The sequence below is a fragment of the Homarus americanus genome, unplaced genomic scaffold (genome assembly GCF_018991925.1).
Source record: "Homarus americanus isolate GMGI-L3 unplaced genomic scaffold, GMGI_Hamer_2.0 scaffold51476, whole genome shotgun sequence".
In the NCBI taxonomy this organism is placed as follows: Eukaryota; Metazoa; Arthropoda; class Malacostraca; order Decapoda; family Nephropidae; genus Homarus; species Homarus americanus.
In genome coordinates, this window is record NW_024736148.1 from 7,147,920 (window position 1) to 7,161,340 (window position 13,421).

The 13,421-nt window shown below is 41.6% G+C and overlaps 1 protein-coding gene across 1 annotated transcript in view; it reads right to left on the reverse strand.

Annotated features, from left to right (window-relative positions):
- Positions 1-13,421, reverse strand: part of LOC121871998 (glycine receptor subunit alpha-3-like) — a 184,811-nt gene that overhangs the window by 77,511 nt on the left and 93,879 nt on the right. The window lies entirely within an intron of this gene.

Sequence of the window (13,421 nt, forward strand, 5' to 3'; positions counted from 1 at the left end):
CATAAGAAAATAAGGAGTCTGTAATAGGCCGGTTGGACTGTGCATGGCAGCTCCTGTCGAGATCTACAACCATGCTCTATCGTCCGTGAATCTATCTAGCCTACTTTTAAAACTTTCCAGCATCCCAGCACTTACTACAAAGTTGGTAAGCTTGTTCCACTCGTCAACCACACTATTTGTGAACCAGTTTCTTCCTATCTCCTTCCTAAACCTAAACTTATCCAACTTAAATCCGTTGCTACGAGTCCTATCCTGCTCAGATATTATAAGAACTTTATCTATATCACATTTATTGATTCCTTTCACCCACTTAAATACTTCTATCAATCTCCCAGCTCTCTTCGTCTTTCTAGGGGATGCAAGTTTAGTTTCTTTAATCTATCTTGATATGGAAGGTTTCTAAGTCCCGGAACCATTTTTGTTATTTTTCGCTACACCGACTCCAGTGAATTGATAGATATCCATTCTATAATACGGGCACCAGAACTGAACAGCATGATCGAGGTGCGGCCTGACTAGATTGAATTGCAATATGACCTCACAGACTTATCACTTACTCTTCTAGATATAAAACCTAATACTCTGTTTGGCTTATTTCGAACATTAACGCACTGTTTTCTAGGCCGAAGATCCGGGTTTACAAGTACAAGTCTCGTTCACAAGTTGACATCTCTAGGTTGATGTTGTTAAGGCTGTATACATTGACTGTATTTGTTCTTCCAATATTAAGTATGCTGCATTTGCTGGTGTTGAATATAATTTGTTATTTTCTGGCTACTCCTACAGTATGTTTAGATCCTCCTGTAGTGCATTTGCATCCTGCACTGAATTAATCTGCCGCCCTATTTTGGTGTCATCCTCAAACTTGCTTATGTCACTGCTGATCGCAGTATCTAGATATTTTATGTAGATTATGAACAAGAGTGGGCCCAGGACTAACCCCTGGGGAGCCCCACTAGTTACACAGCAACACTCAGATTTAAAACCATCTACGCTGACCCTCTGTGTTCTATCCAATTTAAAACTTTCCCTACAATACCATGAGCCTTAACTTTTCTCAGAAGCCTCTGATGCGGTACTCTGTCAAATGCTTTGCTAAAGTCTAAGTTAATACCATCGTAATTTTCGTCATTATTTACTACCTCATAGACTTTCCTAAAAAACGTCAGCAGATTTGTTAGACAAGATTTTCACTTTGTAAATCCATGTTGAAAGTCGTAGATAAATTAGTTTTTTTCTAAATGTTATTGGGTGCTATTTGTTATAATTGAATCAATAAATTTCCCCACTACTGACGTCAAACTAATCGGCTAGTAATTTGACACTAATAATCTGTCTCACTTTTTGAATATGGGTACTACATTTCCCAGTGTCCACAAATCTGGCACAACTCCCATGTCTAATGATTTTGTAAAAACGTTTACGAGGGGTCTGCTAATCTGTTCCTTACACTCTTTCAAAACTCTGGGGAAACTTTCATCTGGCCCTGGGGATTTTGTCTTATTTAATTTATTTATCTTCGTAAGAATATCCTTTTTTCTGTTAGTGATATCCTTTAGTTTCTCTTCTTCATATCCCCCTAAATATCATTTCCACCTCTGGTGTTTCCTCGTGAATTTTGTTCTGTGAAGACTGATAGGAAGTAGCTGTTTAATGCTTTGCTTATATCCCTCACTATCATCGATCACTTCCCCCCTCCCTGCCTTTAAGGCCCAACTTTGTCCTTGACCTTTGTCCTATATACCTGGAAAAATCCCTTGGGATTCGCCTTGGATCCTCATGCTATGCTGATTTCTTAGTCCCTCTTTACCTACCTTACATTTTTCTTAACATTCCTAGATAGTTCATTATACCTATCTCTGAGATGCTACCCCCCTTTAATTTCTTATAAATTCCTTTCTTTATTCCTATGTCATGTTTAATTTTTTTGCCATCCACTTTGGCTCATTCTTATTTGACCAAATTTTTCAGTTTGGTATATTTTGTTCTTGTGCTTTACATAGTATACTAGTGAATTTAGTATAGTCATGATCAATTGCTGTGTCAGTAGCGGAAGAACTAGGTAACAGTGATCACAGAAAATCAGGTTCACCCTAAATTGGGAAAGAAAAAACAATAACAATATGGTCAGAGTCCCAAACTTTCGGTTGGCGGATTATCAGGGGTTAAGAAGGTACCTAGGTGAGGTCACCTGGGAACAGTCACGTCAGTCCCCAGTAGGAAGGGGTGACGTCATAGATGACACAACAATTGATCATGACTATAATATATTCACTAGTATACTACATAAAGCACAAGAACAAAATATACCATACAGAAAAATTAGGTCGAATAAGAATGAGCCAAGGTGGATGACCAGAAAACTTAAACATGACATACGAATACAGAAAGGAATTTATAAGAAATCAAAGGGAGGGAGGAGCAGCTCAGAAATAGGTATAATGAACTATCTAGGAATGTTAAGAAAAATGTAAGGAAAACAAAGAGAGACTATGAAATCAAAATAGCAAGAGAATCCAAGGCGAATCCCAAGGGATTTTTCCAGGTATATAGAACAAAAGTCAAGGACAAAGTTGGGCCTTTAAAGAAGAAATAAATTGCAGTGAAGAAATTAGCAAAGCATTGAACAACTACTTCTTATCAGTTTTCACAGAAGAAGTTCGCGAAGAAATTCCAGAGGTGGAACCGATATTTCGGGGAAAGGAAGAAGAGAAATTAAAGAATAACACTATCAGAAAAAAGGATGTTCTTAAGAGGATAAATAAACTAAAGAAGACAAAATCCCCAGGGCCGGACGAAATTTTCCCTCGAGTCTTGAAAGAGTGTAGGGAACAGATTAGCGGACCCCTCGTGAATTTATTTACAAAATTATTAGACACCTGAGTTGTGCCACACTTGTGGAAACAGGCAAATGTAGTACCCATATTCAAAAAGGGAGACAGAGCATTAGCGTCAAATTACCGGCCGATCATTTTGACTTCAGTAGTGGGGAAATTTCTTGAATCAATTATAGCAGATAGCATCCGATAGCATCTAGAGAAAAGCAAATTAATCTACGACTCTCAACATGGGTTTACAAAGGGAAAATCTTGTCTAACAAATCTGCTGACGTTTTTAAGGAAAGTCTTCCAGGTAGTAGAGAATGACGAAAATTACGATGTTATTTACTTAGACTTTAGCAAAGCATTTGACAGAGAACCGCATCAGAGGCTTTTGAGAAAAATTGAGGCTCATGGTATCGAGGGGAACGTTTTAAATTGGTTAAAATCATGGCTCACCGATAGAACGCAGAGGGTCAGCGTAGATGGTGTTAAATCTGAGTGGGGCCGTGTAACCAGTGGAGTTCCCCAGGGGTCAGTACTAGGCCCACTCTTGTTCATGATCTACATAAACGCTCTAGATACTTGGATCAGCAGTGACATAAGCAAGTTTACGGATGACACCAAAATAGGGCGCAGATTAATTCAGGGCAGGATGCAAATGCATTACAGGAGGATCTAAATAAACTGCAGGGGTGGTCTGAACAATGGCAAATGAAATTCAACACCAGTAAGTGCAGCGTACTTAATATTAGAAGAACAAACACTGATAATGAATACAGCCTTAACAACATCAACATAGAGAAGTCGACTTGTGAAAGAAACCTAGGGGTACTTGTAAGCCCGGACCTACGGCCTAGAAAACAGTGCGTTAATGTTCGAAATATGGCAAACAGAGTATTGGGTTTTATATCTAGAAGTGTAAGTAACAAGAGTGCAGAGGTCGTATTGCAACTATATCTTGCGCTAGTCAGGCCGCACCTCGATTATGCGGTTCATTTCTGGTGCCCTTATTATAGAATGGATATCAATTCACTAGAGTCGGTGCAGCGAAGAATTACAAAAATGATTCCGGGACTTAGAAACCTTCCATATCAGGATAGGTTAAAGAAACTGAACTTGCATTCCCTAGAAAGACGAAGGAGATATGATAGAAGTATTTGAGTGGGTGAAAGGAATCAATAAAGGGGATATAGATAAAGTTCTTATAATATCCGAGCAGGATAGGACTCGGAGCAACGGATTTAAGTTGGATAAGTTTAGGTTTAGGAGGGAAATAGGAAGAAACTGGTTCACAAATAGGGTGGTGGACGAGTGGAACAAGCTTAGCAACTTTGTAGTAAGTGCTGGAACTCTGGAAAGTTTCAAAGGGAGGCTAGATAGATTCATGGATGATAGAGAGTGGTAATAACTCTCGACAGGAGCTGCCATGTACAGGCCAACCGGCCTATTGCAGACTCCTTATTTTCTTATGTTCTTATGTTCTTAAGTCACCGGTGACCTCACCCGTCATTTTTTTTCGTTTCCCAATTTAGAGTAAATCTGATTTCTCTTTGATCACTGTTCCCTAGTTCTTCCCCTATTGCGATATCTCTGATAATATTTTCTTTATTTGTTTGTGCTAGGTCTAATATATTGTCACCTCTAGTAGGTTCATAGTCACCTATAATGTTGTTCCACTCAATATTTTTGAAGTTCAAATCCCCCATAATGCACAGGTTGTTGTATGTTGCTGCCCTACTCATTTCCTGCCATATGAGCTGAGCTGCTTCTTTCCCGAGACTTGGGGGCCTGTAAATCACTCTTACAATTAGTTTTTCTTTTCCTTCCGCAGTTTCTACCCATACAGACTCGGTTCCTATTTCACCTTTTATTGAATTATTAATACAACATTTTAAAGCATCCCTGACAAAGAGTGCGACCCCTTCCCCCTTCCTACCTCCCCTGTCCCTGTGAAAAAGGTTGTACCTTTCAATGTAGTACATAAAACCGCTCTCAGCAAGTCTATTTTATTTCTAACCCTCCTACTGTTTGTATAATATACATTTAAACCTACCCTTCCCTGGTCTTGTTTACCCCTTGTCCTGAGTAACCAATTTTACTCCCCAGGACCTGCTTGTTTTTTTTACTCCCACTTACCCTGTCCTTTGGAGTAACAATTTCACGCTCCAGGGATACAGACAACGTCTTTGCCCCCACGGGAGACAAGTGTACCCCGCCACGACTGTACAGGTAGTCGTTGCCATAGAATGGTCGTCAGTTATCAATGAATGCCCAACCATTGCTTGCACAATGTTTTTCCAGTCGGCAATTTATAGCAATTGCCCTGGACAGCCATTCACCACCAACTCCTCTTCTAGGCAAGACACCACATACTATCGGGATCCCTCCCCTATCTCTAACCTTCCCTAGCGCCTTTCTATGCCTCCTGAAAAGTTCCTCTCTCCCATCCTTTCCTATGTCGTTGCCTCCTATATTAAGACACATTACCGGCTTGGTACCCTCCCCTGACAAAACCCTATCCATCCTCTCAGCTACATGTCCTATCCCAGCCCCAGGAAAACCCACCCTAGTCCTACGTTTCCTATCTCTTTCACAAAAAGTCCTATCTAAGAACCTCACCTGGCCGTCCCCATCTACCACGACCTTACCACTGGGCAGGGTTTGACCAACTGCCCTCTCCTCTCCTGCCATCACACCGTTCTGCCTCTTCTCTTCCTTACCAGCTTCCTCCAACACTTGGTAGGGGTTACTGCACCCCACACCCTGGTCAGCCTTCCTGAGTCTGACCGTAGTCCCCTTGGACGCTACCACTCTCCACCGCTGCTCCTCCTGACCCTCCTTCGTAGGTGTCCTGCTAGGCAAGACACCCACCTGAAGGAGTTCAGTCCTGATGGCTTCGTTCTCCCCCCATTAAAACGTCTATCTTTCTCCGCAACTGCTCCAGCTGACTTAACAGAGTGACCGGAGGGGGGGGGAGTGTCGTCTCTCCCCACACACCGTCCCTCTTCCCCCACAGCACAACGGCCCTCGGCGGCCATTTTCTATGGTCACTAACAGGAGCACACAGGGGCACGTCCTTCTCCAAGCTAGTTCAGGTCGGTACTAAACTACCATATTTCCCTCATAACACATAATAAACATTTTTACGTCCCTCATAACATATATTTCCCCTCACAACATGCACTACACTATTCCACTTCTATTTTACTTCCTTCATAAAACATACTTCACCACTTTAATTACTGACAACCATCCTTCCCTCACAACACATAGTACACTTCTATACGTCCCTCACATAGACACTGCACCACTATACTTCGCTTACAATACACAATACACCACTATACTTCCCCCATAACATACACTACACCACTATACTTTTTTCACAACACATACCTCACCACTATTCTTTCATCACAATACATAATACAACTCTATACTTCATTCACAACATACACTACACCACTATACGTCCCTCACAACACACTACTCCTCAATTCTTCCGTCATAACACACACTGTACCACTATACCACCCTTACAACACATAATACACCAATACACTTCCCTCACAGCATACACAACACCTCTAAACGTCCCTCATAACACAACTACACCTTTATACTTCGCTCACAACACACACCACACTATTACATCTCCCTCACAACACATACTACACCACTATACTTCTCTCATAACACACACTACACCACGATACTTCCATCACAACACACTACACCTCTATACTTCCCTCACAACACACATTAAAGTAATAATGGATGCCCCTCAAGTCGAGGATGGCTGGACCGAGGGCCACCTAGGTGTAAACTTGTTTAAGGTGTAGAAGCTGACGTTAACACAAAAACCACACCAAAAGTTAGCGAGTTGAATGAGCCAGAGTCAAGGAACAGTCCGAAAATACTGGACAACCCGCTAACAACACAGGCTAACCATTTTATTTTTTTATTTTTTTTTAGGTTAAGGTGAAGAATGAATGGAAGGCATGCTGGGGCTCAAGGCACGGCCAGACATGGGGGATAGAGAAGTCACAACATATAGTCGTCGGGGGAAAGGTTGGAAAAGAAGTTTAATGAGTTAAACAGAGGGGGACGACACCCTTTGTTTTACATATTACAGAGTACCCCGAACACGATTCGCAAGTCGATTATCATCCAGGTCCCCAATTGCAGCTGGGTAAACAAAGGGAAATGGTGTAAAGAAACTTGCCCATAGCTTCACCATGCCCGGGGATCGAACCCGGGCCCACTCGTTTGCTAGGCGAGCATATTGACCATTACACCACAGGTCTCCATACAACAAACACTACACCACTATACGTCCCTCACAATGCACACTATACTACTATACTTTCCTCACAACACAATTCTTTACTATACTTCCCTCATAGCACAAAATACCCCTCTATACTCCCTCACAACACACACTACACCACCATATTTCCCTCACAAACACACTGCACCGCTATACTTCCCTCACAACACACAGTACAACCTCTATACTTCCCTCACAACGCCACACTAAACCACTATATTTCCCTCACTACACAAACTACACTTCTATACATCCTTCACAACACACACTACACCACTATACATCCCTCACAACACACACTACACCACTATATTTCCCTCCCAACACACACTACACCGCTACACTTCCCACACAACCTACACTACACTAATATACTTCCCTCATACCACCCACTACACCACTATATTTCACTCACAGCCATCAGTTCCTCACAAAACACACTACACTTCTATACGTCCCTCCCTACACACACTATACCAATATACTTCCCTTACAACACACAATACACCATTATACTTCCGTCACAACAAACACTATACCTCCAATCTTCCCTCACAACACACACTGCACCACTATACTTCTATCACAACAAACACTACAACTCTGTACTTCCCTCACAATACACACAACACCTCTATATTTCACTCACAACATACAAAACACCACTATTCGTCCCTCATAACACACACTCCACCTCTGTACTTCCCTTACAACACACTACACCACTACACTTCCCTCATAAACACCCCACACCACTATACTTCCCTCACAACACACACTACCCCACTGTTTTTTTACATGTCTTCCCTTGCACCATTTGAGTCTGTTGTCAGGCTTAACATGTACAGACAAACTCTACTACATTTTTTTTCTTTGTAGAATGGCTCATGTATTTGTGTTAGAGTATATTAGCCAACATTACCAAGTCTCCAGTCTACACTGTGCTCTCTTCACTGTTCAACCTTATCTTTAATACTTGACGCAAGTTGTACTGTACATCTCTCTCCCCTATACCCTCTCCAAGTGACTCGCTAGGCGCGTATTCCAATGTTGGGATACCCCAATGGCGGACACCGGTAATCTCTCCGATTCTTCCCAATTTGTTATACAGTGTACACCCTTATATTTAAAAAAAAAAAATCCAATATTTTTGTCACGGAAGTATAACCTCAACGTAATCTCACTTCCACGGACTGTGGAACTGAGGGCAGATGTGCAGATGTAGTATTCCTGTGTAAGTTATTCGTAGTGTTAAAATGCTTTGCTTAAAGTACTTTAAAATGCGCCATATATTTGTATCAAAATACTTTTCGTTACACGAATTACAAAGGAAATTATACAAGAGAAGTATCGAGCTAATAGCAAGTTGTGTCATGACACGTTGATGTGTCATGAGATATGCGAATGTGCTGTGATAGGCTGGTGCATATATTATTACACAGAATGCAACACCCAGCATCTCCCAGTTAGGATGTTGCAATATATTTTATTTTTGGTTCTTGAAACCTTAAAAAAATATAGAAACATTTCGAAAAGAAAAATGAGCATCAGTTTACCTACCAATTGCTTCACTTTAAAAAAAATCACAGTAGGTTGAACCCACATAAAGGAATATAAAAAAAACTCGGGTGTGTTGATAAACAGTATGGAATATATCCAACTTTCTGTGTGATTAATGTGTCCACCCTCACACCAACCTGGCTCACACACGTTTTCAGGAAGCTAAGTTTAATGTGTTATAGTGATAACTTCTCCAAATAAAAATACAATTCTATGACCATTAATTTACACATGTGCATCTGTTTACTCTGCAAAACTATAAAAACGAACAATATTCCCTCACATTATGGACCCCAGATCGTGTCCGAGATCATAATTCAGGGTTGTGTCTGGTGATCTGCCACTGAGAGACTACTACCAAGCTGATATTTCCTGCCCAAATTTCATCAATTGTCTGTATCGACTTCAGAATCAGATTCTTCTTGTCTTATTAATCACATTTAATACCACCCCAACTAAAAATTTCCTTTACCATGTAAAGTTGTTACTAATCAAAGATGGACACAACGTTATTTATTGCAAGCTTTAGAATATTGCTTGTTATCAGCATGTGATGCCCGAATAATAGTGAGTTCCAGAGAGAGTAGTTAGTGGCAGAAAGAATAGTGAGTGGCAGGAAGAGTAGCAAGTGCCAGGAAGAGAAGTAAGTGCCAGGAAGAATAGTGAATACCAAGAAGAGTAGTGAATGCCAAGAAGAGTAGTGAGTGCCAGGAAGAGTAGTGAGTGCCGGGAAGAGTAGTGGGTGACAGGAAGAGTAGTAAATGAAAGAATAGTCGTAAGCACCAGGAAGAGTAGTGAGTGTCAGGAAGAGTAGTGAGCGCCATCGTGGAAATGCCTCACAATGGCGATGAATTTTGGTGGGCAACCAAAACTACTGAGGGTCCAGCTACAGCTGGATCTTCCAATCCCATGGTGTTAAAACCTCTTCTGGAGGCTTGTTGCCTTCACCGTTTTGGGACAAGGTCAAGGGAGAGTTTGGCTCTGGCGAACCGAAGATCTGTGTCACAAAGGTCTGAGCCACGCATGGGTCGGGTGATGAGGGCATCTCGGCGATCTCTCTCTCTGACAATAATGTAGTTAATGAGATGCCAATGTTTAGATCGTGGGTGTTGGCAAGGATCCTTGAACACACACGCACACAGACACACGAGTTTCCCTTCAGTGTGTTGTGACGTGACGTGGAGTCCCGGGAGTAGAAAGGAACAATTAGAAACTACCGCAATAACAACAACAAACCATAGCTAGACCACGTGGGCATGGAACCTGTGAAGCCGGCTGAAACGTCAGAGGTGACGTTTCCTGGCGCCACTGGAAAACTGATGCCTGATTGGCTGTAGATTCCCGACAAAATGTGATGTGGTGACCAAAGTACACTGAACAGGAGAAGAAGCAGGTTTGACGTGGCTGAGGAAGGTGGAAACGGTGGAAGGAGTTCAACACATAGCAAAAGACATTAACTTGAGTATACATTACATTGTTGAGAGTGTGTGAGTCGAGGAGAGTGGAGGAAGATTAGGATAGAATATTTTCTGTATATAGAATGTAATATTGTGTAGGATATAATATTGTGTGTAGGATATGAGATTGTGTACTAGGCTTGAAATTTCACAACATTTTACTGGTAAAAAAACGGTGACGTTATATAATCTTCTTTGTATTGTACTGATTGGTGAACCCCAACCCTCGTTATTGTTTACTTAATTGTCACTGAAATTATGATTAACGTAACTTGTTTGTCTGCTGAGTTGTGAATATTCCCAAATCGGTTAATACTTGTAAGCTTATCTTTTGATTCATGTTTTTGTACTTGTCAGATGCTTTATTTATTTTGTTAAATGAATATGTATTTTAATTTACTCTGGTGTATTGCTTATTCCTTTCATTTATTAATTTCATTGGCGACCTTGTTATTTTTTTACTGTTTCCGGAGTGGTGAACCTATGGTTTGACACAATCTAGGTCATTCTAGGACCACCAGTCCGTAACGGTGTGAACCACCTGTGATCATCTTATGATTACGGTGGTACATACTGGGTTTTGAGGAGCATGTTTCTCACAATGTATTTCAGGATATTAGGTGTCCTTCCTAAAACAGGCACTTGAAGAATTACTCTAACCGATAGGACTACAACTGCAAATCTGTTGCTTGTATAACCATTGAATTAACTGGTGTTATGGGCACTGTAGAGCGTGTAGCTCCCCGGGCCTACCTTTGTGATCACTCCCTCGCCCATGTGGTGAAGGTTTGTAAGGATGACTGTGCCCTGCAGTGTCGCGTCCCACGTAGCCTCACATTGTGCAAGGCTGGATAGTTCTTTTGAAATTGAAATTGACTTTGACACCGTATCAAACCAGAAAAATACAGATACAAAGAGCAAGAAAAAGAATTGTAATCCATCCCTCCCTCCCAGGTGGTACGCTCACGCCAAGTCCCTACCTCCCCTCACACCACTGATAGGATGTAGATGTCAGCTTGCCTTGTCCCGTGAGAGGGTTATGTCTTCCAGCCTCCGCTGACTTCGTAGGAGTGCCACGCAGTCTTCAGCCCTCTAACGCAGGCATATAGGGTGGAGTCCTGTAACAACCATGTCTGAGTCGACTGGAGACCCAGCCATTCTCTCTAGCCCCACAGGGGCACTGAGCGAGCCAGATGCCTACGATGTTGACCATGGTGCTGACACCAATGGAGAGGATCACTTTCAACTAGTGCAGTCCAGAAAAAAGAGACCAAAAACTACAACCGTAACACCCCGTGAGAGTAAGATTATACTTCCCTGTACGTATGCCACCTGAAGTCAAATATCAAGGGCTGAACGAGGCTGAAGAGAGATGCCCAGACACTGACTTTCAGTTCAGAGGCAATGCACAAGATCATGTTCTGCTTGAAAACGACCCAGCAACCATGCGAGATCTCCTTACCAATAGCGTAGAGGGAATAACTAAAGAACAACCATCCCTACCACTAAGCAAGAAAACCAACTTATTCACAGGGCTAGACCAGTTCCAGACCCCTAAAATACTAGAAGCTAATCCCAACATTACAGTAGAAGGACGAAACGACTCTTGGGCAAGAATAGTCATTGCAAACTGGATAGGCTTCGTGGATATACCCAAGACCCTTCCCGTCTGTGGTGCCTACAGTATATGACTGAAGGTAAGTCTCTATCAGCCTCCTACCCGGATGTGTTACAAGTGTTAACAGTAGGGCCATGAGGCCCGAGTAAACCCCTCTCCCAAGCTGTAGTGTGGTCTTTACTTACGACAACATGCAACGCAGGTTTGCAGAGATAAAGTTGATTAAGGGGGAACCCTTCAACAGAGGTGTATTAACTGCAAACAGATGGGGTTCCTGTGTGGCACCTTGGCTATCCTAGAGCTCCTACACCCCCTCAGCGTTCAGAACCGCCATCCAGGCAGATCTCAAGAAACACTACTGCTACAAGTGAATCCCTTACTGCCAAACCCCAACGCACCCCGTGAACACACACAAAATGAAGAGATGAATGATTTGAAAAATTAAACTGTTGTGGATCCCCTTTCACATACAGGCCTAAAAAAACATGGCGGAGATGATACCCTCGCCAAACTCGCGTATAACAAAGATACTGTGGAATACAACCTGGGTTTGTTAAAAAAAAAAAGCCCTTAAAACTGTAATTCGGAAATAATTTATTGATGAATTTGACGCAAGCAGGCAAATGCAAACAGGCATTAATCAATCCATCGTGTCCTATGATGAAATGTTTCAAGTGAAACATATAGTATTTGGAGCAAGTAACAAGATCACTTGATTACAAAATTTTCTAACCGCTAGACTAAGGTTAGGGTATAAGTACTTCTGGCAATATATCCCTCAAGCAGATGTGAACAAAACTAAATGTAAAATGTGTGGTAAAACATATGGTCACACACTTGAACACTACGTCCTTGACTGTATGAAGATAAAACCTTTAAGGAACAGGTCCAAGCACACTGTGTGTGAAATGGTACAACACTTTATATCTAATGGCAAGATAGCTGGCAGTTCAAAAGATGTCGAAGTCTTTAAACTGCTAGGGGCACATATGGCCACGGAGGTGGAGAAGACTGCAGTGGGAGCAGGTAAACAAAGTGAAAGGCTACAGGGAAATAGTGCTCGGAATGATGACTAAATTAGGCAGGGAGTTAAAATCTAAATGTATGAAAGAGAGGATTCAGAACACGACTAACTTAAATGTCTATTACGCAAACAGTAGGAGTATGAGAAACAAAATGGATGAAATCAAGGCGTTGGTATGTACAGAAAAATCGAAATAATAGCATTCACCGAGACATGGATAAACTTAGACTCACGTGAGTTACCTGTCGAATACCAAATTGCAGGTTACAAATTATTCCATACCAATAGGCAGATTAGGAAAGGAAGCCGAGTAGCAATCTATGTCAGGGATAATCCGAAATGTGAAATAAATAAGGAAATAAAAACAGAAACAATTTGGAGAGAGTTTATCGATGGTAGGGAAAAATTTATTGCAGGAGTAATATATAGACCTCGAAATCTTGATAGAATTAATAGAGACTTATTTGGGATGAAATGCGGAGGGCATCCAGGCATAGCAAAGTCTGTATAGTAAGCGACTTTAACTTTAGCCAAATAAATTGGATCGACCTTCACGGTAACTCCGAATCAGAGGATTTTCTTGAAACAGTTCAGGACTGTTTCCTAAGTC